Below are 8,383 nucleotides of genomic sequence, written 5' to 3' on the forward strand. Positions count from 1 at the left end.
TGGAGATGATCCAGAAGCCTTCCCAAAACAGTTTGAAAACCATGCATGCCAATGAAAGCTGGGAAAGGTCTTGAGCATATAACTAACCTCGTCTCCCGAGAGTGTTTGTGCATCACAAACTGTTGGGGACCAGGCTGTGACCAGGGAGCCAGCGAACAGGGACTGCCAACAGGGGAGCAGTTTGACTGCAGTTCACAGGCCAGGCATGGGCAGGAGCACATGGGGGCTTATGCCAGAGACTTCAGGGAAGTGAAGGAGGAGGGGTGCTACTATGGGGTGGTGACACGGAGCGCAGCCAAGGCCCCTGCCCTGCTGCTGCCTCCGGCCCGCAGCTCCTGTGAGGCCTCCGCCCAGACAGGCCCCTTGGATGGGTGGGCAGTGCCCTGAGCCCTGTCTGCGGGGGCTGCCTGGCGGGACCTCTGAGGCCTGGGGGTAGCGTGGGGGCCGGGAGTCTCTTGCCTGTCCCACCTGTGCCCGGACTGAGGCCCTGGAGGGGCAGGTGAGGGGGCTCCAGGCAGAGGTGAGCAGGCTGAGGGGGATCAGGGCAATTGAAGAAGGGATTGATGGCTACTTTCATTCTCTGCAGGATAAGGGAGGAGCACCAGGAGGTATGGGGGTGGGTGGGAAAGGGGCTGTGGGTTGGGAGTGAGGGGCACCGGCAGGGCTGGGGGGGCAAGGGGAAGGGTATATACCCCTTCCCCCACCCAGGGGTCTGCTTTCTTGCAATTGCAAAACCATACCCTTATCCCCGCCTTGTAACAAACCTCCTTCCCATTTTCCCCCTCTCCCTCCCGCTCCTTGTGCCCAACATCCCTCCTGAACATAAATTATATTCCCTTCTGCTCCCCATTCCCACCTGACCCCATCCCTCCCATGCCTGCACCCCAACCCCCCACAGGTTCCCAGTCTCCCCCAGCCTGAGAATGGTATTCGTGTCAGCTCCTTGTCAGGATGCTCTCATTCGGGTCTGACCCTGCTGCCTCTAAAGAGGCGAGGTAGGCGCCTCCTCTTTTTCTTGTCTGCAGCAGACAATGGGGAGGCACGGAAAGCTGGCTTTCTTCTTTGGCTGATGTCTGCGTTCCCCTGGCTGTTCATATAAGAAAGCACATTTGCTTCCTGTGGGAAGACTAGCTCTGCAGAAAGAGAAAAGCAAAGAAGCGTCGAGTGATTGACTCTGGATAGTAGCACTGCAAGCAAGCATAGAAAACTGGTGAGCATTCAGAGGTGCATGCTGGCTAGACACGTGCCACTTAGAAGTCCAAATAAGGTTCTTTAATTTGGTTTTTACTAATTATAACATCTCCTTTCCCACCAGCAAAAGTATGAGAAGATGTTGTACCATCCAAAATTATGCTTCTGGAAGTCTGATAACACCAAACTTACCTGTGCACTACATGAAACAGTTTTCTGGCTCTGAGATCATTGACTACAGACAGTAGCATGACATATACACACAGGGCTGTACATTTAGGTTGAAAGGCAATCATTTGACTTGCTTCCTCAATGCATCATTTCCATGTGTGGTTTTCTACGGCTTGCATGTGTTGGGTCCTTTATTCAACAAAAAGGTCAATGCAAATTCTTTTCCATTCAGCTGAAACAACCCCTTTACCTCATCATTAACCAAGAGCAGGGGTTGAACTTTGCCTTTTGGCATCAGAGGAGATTGCTGCTCCCTGAGCTCACAGGTCCCTGTCTGCTTCAATGGGAGACAGCCGTTTTCCAAAAAGGTGCCTGTGTGGGGAGGGGGGACACTGGGGTGTTGGGTTGCTGGGTCCCAGAGGCGAGCAGAAAGAAACCTGCTCAACCTGGCTTTCTCCCCTCCCTTTGCATCCTCCCTCTCTTCACTGGCTCTGAAAGAGGGCTGTAAATCCAGTGCAGGGCCTGATACTGCTGCTGATTTGATGGTGATGATAGTTTGACCTCGCAATGGTCAGGGATTGATGGTAGACTCTCCTCCTGCCACTCAAGATACTCAGCAGGCTTAGGGCTTGCCAAACACTGCAAGTACAATGCCTACAATCAAGTAGCCTTCTGTGAAGGTGAAGCTATTCTGTGGGTGATGCTCTGGATTTATACAGTGCTTTCTCCAGTAGGGTCTTTGACCATAAGTATGGCTTTTGGCATGACAATAGTTCAAATAAATAGTAAAGATTAGCGTGGGCATGCAAAACCTCAAACAACTGGTGGCCAGGATCCCATGGACAGTAAGTTTAAAGGAAAAAGGAATCGGGGAATTTGGTTGTACCTTCGAGAGAATATTAAGGGCACTAGGATATGCCATCCCTGTGTAAGGAAGGTTAAGAATCACATCAACGGACTGGCTTGTCTAAACAGCAAATGCTTTTGTGACTTGAAACTTAACAAGGAATCTCTCCAAATGTAGAAACATAGCTACAATACTACAGATGACAAGAAAGGAAAACTCCAGGCAGACCAAGGCACTGCAATACAGCTAGTCCGAGACACGCAAGCATCCTGTGAAGTTAGATGTCAAGGACCAAAGGAAGTGCAGGTCCATTACTGACTGGGGAAAGGGAATTAAAATTGCTCAATACGGAAAAGGCAATGTGTTTAATGACCTCTTATCTCAGTCCGCATAAAATGTGTCCTAGAGGTCTCAAGGAACTGAGCATACACTTAGGAAATCTGCAGATGATGCCAAGCGAGGTAGGACAGCAGATGATCTGGAAGATAGGTTGAGGATTCTCAATGACCTTGACCAATTGGAAAAAATGGTCTTAAATTAATGAAAGGATAGTATAATAGTTACAGGAGTAGAGTACAAGCTAAATATGAGTCATCACTGTAATATTCTTACAAAAACTGATAAAGAGCAAGAGCATATGGGGCTGTATTAACATGCATGTTGTGTGCAAAGTAGGGGAAACCATTTTTCAATGATATTCAGCATTGGGGAGGCCTTAGCTGGAAAACTGTGGCCAGTTCAAGGCATCGTGCTTTACGACAAACAGATGAACTGGAAAGAGTCTGGAGAAGAGCAACAACAATGAGGAAGGGTCTAATATTGTCCTAGACAGGAAAGTTGGAAGACCTGGATTATGTAATCCTGAGAAAATGGAGGGGGTGTTAGAAATCTTCAGAAAGGGTTGTTACTTGTAAAGAGGATCTCTAGTTGTCTGTGATGATAGCAGGTATAGTAACGGGCTTCCATTGCAACAGGGGGCATTTAAGCTGGAAATGAGGAAATACTTCCTAACTCTAGAAGGTGGGGCTAGGCCCTGGGTGTCCTGCTCCCTGGATGAGTAGCCTTCCCATTAGCTTGAACATTAAAGTATGGGAGGGCCCTCATTCTCCTCCCACCTCTCCAATGAGCTTTTGCCCAGCCAAAATGTCATGACTTATAGTACGGCCTAGTGAGCGCATCTGACCTGTTCATGGCTCCAAACATGCTGAGCTGCAGCACAACCCTATCCAAAACGGCAGCTATGTGGCTGTGGCCATGCTGGTTAGGCACACAAGGTGAAGTGGGATATAGCCCTGTGACTCAGTTTACATGCACGAGGAAGAAAGGAGCTGTGCCCATTTGAAACATCTAGTAAACTTCAGTCTTCTCCAGGAAGTTATTGAAGTCAAGGATGTAATCACTCACAAGGAGACGGGACATATCAGGACAAAAAACGGCTTCAGCCCATACTTAACTAACTGGAGGAGAGGGAGGCTGTACTGTGCTGCACCAGAATTAATACCGTGATGCGGAGATTACACAAGTCATCACAAATTCCTGGTGCAGAGGTTGTAGATTTTTTTCAAGCAGGATGGATTTCAGGGAGTGGATCTGGACTGTGTCGTCCCTGTGTCTTTCTGGGCACCAGTCAGGGTACAGGTGACGCTCCCAGACCTTTCTTCTGTTTCATTTGGCCCTGACTTCAGACAGCGGGACACATGTCAGCGCTGGATCTCTAATTGTCAGTCTTCCCCAGCTGCATGCATGACATCCCAAAGGGGAGTAGAGGTGTGCTGACTCCTACCAGGTAATCAAGAGGGAGGTCTACTCCACCTGGCTATGAGATGAAGCACTGCACTATTTCTAAAATGGATTCATAGGCATGTTCTTCTGCAAATATGAGGAGGATATTTGAACCAGCAAAAAGTTTTGCTCTCTTACCTTTGTGTTCTGAAATGACCTGCACAAGTTGGTAGTTTCCAGCTTCCTCCATGTCCAGATCATATTTTCTCATAATTTTTGAGATCAGATCTCTAGTTGTGTCTTGGCTCGTTAACTGGAAAAAGCATTTTGCAGTGAAATATTTTACTTCCTTGTTTCTTGACATTTGTTTTCACTTTATCTATCTGGCATGTTGGTTTGGTGTCTCATCGCTGAGGTACAGACAGTGCACAAATGGAAATTACAGAGAGATGGAAATAGTGTTGTGCACAGAACATCCTAGCAAAGGGTGACGGTTTCTGTGTGTATTTTACTCTACCAACCTGCGTCTCTAGATTTGGTTTGTCCCTAGTGTAAAAAAGACCACTATGAATGTTCTTTTATTTTGCCTCTGTCTCTCGGAAATCTTTCATTGCAGCGTGGTCACCCACACGTAGCAGAGTCTCAGAAGCCGCTAGGCTGGTCCTATGCCATCAAGGCTTTACCTGCCTAAATCTACCTTGGGCCAGCGAGATGGCACAAGCAGCATCTCCCTCACCATGCATCTGGCCCAGGGTTTCCCTCTAAACGGTTTCCCTTTCACTGGAAAGGCCCATACAACCTTCTCACAAACAACTGGGAGAAACATGGGGAAAAGCAAATGACTCCAAAGCAGATAGACAACTGGCTCAGCAGCCACAAGCAAAGGCCATTCTGCATGGATCCAGGTGGGAACGGCAGGAGGCTTTGAGTGGACTCCTACAGGGATCTGCCCTGGCTCCGCTGCTGTTCAGATGATTTGGATGCAGGAATAAAGAGCTTCCTGAGCAAATTTGCAGAGAACTCAAGACTGGGAAGGACAGCAAACTCACTGGGAACACTGTCTCTTGGCTGGGGATTTGGACTCGGGTGTGCTGATTGCTCTTGTTAGAACTAAAAAAACCTACAAGTTCCTGGGTTTTGCTTCTCTGCTCGGGGTCCTACCAAGCACCACATTTGGGATTGGACCTCCGCCTCCTTGCTTTAACTGTAGCGGGTTATGGTTCTTCTTGGTGTTTTGGGCATTGAGAATAGTAGTTGTGTGGGAGGTTGGTTTCTGCAGTATTAAGAATAGGTCAGACATAACTTGAGTGGAAAGGTTTAGTTAGGAATCATCCTGCCTTCAGCAGGGGGTTAGATTAGATGGCCTCCTGATGTCTCTTCCAGCTCTACTTTTCTATAAGAGAAAATGAGGGGTAATACACTATGATATTTAGAAGTATATGCCCTTTGGGATCCTAATTTTCTAGTGCTGTACAGCATCTTTCGGTGACTTGCCACCAAGCTGCTCTTCAGTGTATCTGTCTGCCTACCTGTGCACACACGCCCATTCATACAAATGGCGTGCATGGTTTCTTGGTACCTTAGTCAATGATTGAGGACAAGTGGTGGATATTATCCAGCTGAAAGCCCAGAGAAAAGTTTGGGAGGTGGAATGTACTTTGACTACTAAAATAACAATGTCAATTCACCTAAGAATCAAGGGCATGAGGTGGCCCCTAATATTTCAAAGCTTTGTCTTGGTGTGAATCAGAGCAGCAGAGAATTTACATGTAACTTGTCATCCCGAGTGAAAACACATCCTGTAATAAATCTACACAGCTCTTCCACATCACTTACCAGAATGCCTTTGTACACAGCACCTTGACTGTTCGGCACTGTGCAGTGAATGACGTAGGCGTCGTCGTTCTTCTGGGAACAAGGTGCAGACAGAGCAGATCAGAGGTGGAGGAAGGAGGAGGTGATGAACACGCGGCCATGGAAGGTACGCATGAAGGAGATGATGAGCATTCAGAGAGGTAAATAATGAAAAATAAATGAAGGGAAAAAGTCAGAAACATGATGGAAGCAGTTGGGATGAAAGAGCAGAACCAGAAGCAGGTATTTTGGGTCTATGCCTGGTTCTTGAATGTTGTTAGTGGTGGTGTCCTACCTCCAGGAGTAACTTGGTTTGGTATTTGTAATGAAGTATTCATATTTAGTATTCCATCTACAACTAACACCCCTGAAACACGGAAGATATCGATTTTTGCCGTTTGAAATGGGTGTTTAGTTGGTCTAATAAAAGACAGCACTTTTACCCAAAGAACCTTGTCTGCTGAAAGAAACGGTAGCATTCCTGACTACACAACGTGCTTTGCTCAGGAAGGAGCTCCTGCAGGGCCGATGCGCCTACTGACCTTTCTCTGCCATTACCTATTGGGCAAGGTTGTGATATGGAAAGTAATATTGCAAAACCCTGGAAGATTTGCTTCCATCTTCTGCACTCCTTTGTGTTTACAGACTCCTCTGACTTCTGCCCAGCTGGGGAGGGATGCATGGGACGGGCAGGAGGGCAGGGGAGCCTGGGATGCGGGCACAACAGTGCGGGGAGTGGGGGATATGCCTCGCTGCCTCTTACCCAGCCAGGACGGATGGCAGGGAGGGGCACAATGCAAATACATCTTGCTCCAGGCGGAAGGGGGCAAGCAGTAGCAGGGCATAGACCCCACTCCCCGCACTGCTGTGCCCACATCCTGTGCCTCTCTGCCCCGGCTGGGTAAGTGGGAGTAGGGCATCGCCTGCCAGTTGCCCATCTGGGGTGAGGGGGCACAGGATGCAAGTGCGGCAGTGCCAGGAGTGGGGGCTATGCCCTGCTGCTGTTTGCCCCCTTCCACCCAGAGCAAGCCGCGCCACCCCCAACCCCCTCCCCAAGTCCCACATCCCCCTGCCCTGGCTGGGCAGCTTGTCCAAGCCCCAGCCCCAATCCCTTCCTCACTGCGGGGGCAGTGCAACTCAGCCGAGGCCTGGCCTGGTTTAGTATAGCACCATGCGCTTTTGGGTAGCTCTGGGCCACTCATGCTGTCACTTGCGGGTGCCCCGTGCCCCTCACGGGGACTGTGTGTTGAGGCGGGATGGGTCCTGCATGCATGAAACAGGCCCCACCCGATGGCACGTGGTGCCCATGCACACAGGACCTGGGCCAGCATGACAGGTGGTCTCCGGGAGTGGGCCCAGGTGATGTGGCAGAGCAGCGGCCAGTGCCGAGCCGCGCTGCTGTGCCACATGGGGGGATGTGCCAGGAGGCCCCAAGTGCCCCAGTGCTCACTGCTGCTCCCAGTGAGCTGCGGGCTGTGCATGGGGGGCTGAGGTATTGTGGGGGTAGGCTATGTGGGGGAGCTGTGGGCCCTGCAGGGGGCATGTGGGCCTGGCAGGGGGGGAATGCTGTGGTCCTGGGGGCGGCAGTCCATGTGCTGTGTTGGGGAGCTATGCCCTGTTGGAGGGCAAAGGACCCACCCTACCTGAGCAGCATCCTCCCACAGTCCCCGCTCACCCACAGCCCCCCCACAATCCCCCCACATCTATCCCCACCCCCTGTCCCACCTCACTCCTGCAAGCAGCTGCTGGCCCCAGGCTCTATCTCCCCCTCGCTGCAGATCTGGGAGGAGCTGGGCGGGCTTATTTTGCCCCAGATGGCACAACTTGCCCCACACCAAAGGGTGTGGCCAGGCATTTGGTGAGGCAGAAATCCCCGGCTCAAATACATGCCGCTCCTATTTGAGCTGCTGCAAGCACACATGCTGCATGTGTGGACGTGCCGTAAGGGTGCAGAGAGAAGTGGAGCTCCCAGCTCTAACTCAGAATGATTTTTGCAAAGCGTTCTGAGTTCCTACATTGCCCGAGACCAAACAGAAGTTCACTGTTGGTCTGGAGGGGTGGGGATCTAGCTGCCCGCTGGGAGCCTGCAAGCAGGTTTCCACAACAAGGGCCAAGCTCTGTGCCAGTGTTGGCTGTTTCAGAATGGGAGGGGGGAAAGGCAATGGAGGGAGCTTGTTCTTGGGGCTCTGCAGCTGGTGTTGAGGGGTGGAGTGGGTGAATTGGAGCCACCCCACTTTGGGGGGCCTGTAATACACTGGCCCCACTCTGTAGGGGGGGCTGAAAAACCCTGAGACTCAACTCCTTCTGCTCCCTTGCCCCCCTCCCATTCTGAAAACACCCACAGGTTGGGAGCCCCAGCAGACACACCTTACACAAGACACTACGTTTTGAAACATCTTTAGCTGACACCACATGCAATGAGGGGCCAGATTTTCACCCAGTGGGCCATTTAAGCTGTTTGCAGCCGTGCACTTGTGTTTGGTCACAGCTATGAACAGCTTTCTGGGGGACAGGAGTAAACAATGCAGGTGGAAATTCAATTTTCACTTATAAGACAAATATTGGCAATTCCTCATCCCCTTTTCATATTGAATACTT

The 8,383-nt window shown here is 50.4% G+C and overlaps 1 long non-coding RNA gene across 1 annotated transcript; it reads right to left on the bottom strand.

Annotated features, from left to right (window-relative positions):
* Window positions 1–808: 808 nt before the first annotated feature.
* LOC132248506 (uncharacterized) lies at window positions 809–5,833 on the bottom strand. Its single transcript, XR_009459705.1, has 3 exons — window positions 5,768–5,833; window positions 4,130–4,244; window positions 809–1,133 (listed from the first exon to the last, which is right to left on the bottom strand). It is a non-coding gene; the product is annotated as an uncharacterized LOC132248506 (long non-coding RNA).
* Between the last annotated feature and the right edge of the window lie 2,550 nt (window positions 5,834–8,383).

This window comes from Alligator mississippiensis, chromosome 1 (assembly GCF_030867095.1).
Source record: "Alligator mississippiensis isolate rAllMis1 chromosome 1, rAllMis1, whole genome shotgun sequence".
Taxonomy (NCBI): Eukaryota; Metazoa; Chordata; order Crocodylia; family Alligatoridae; genus Alligator; species Alligator mississippiensis.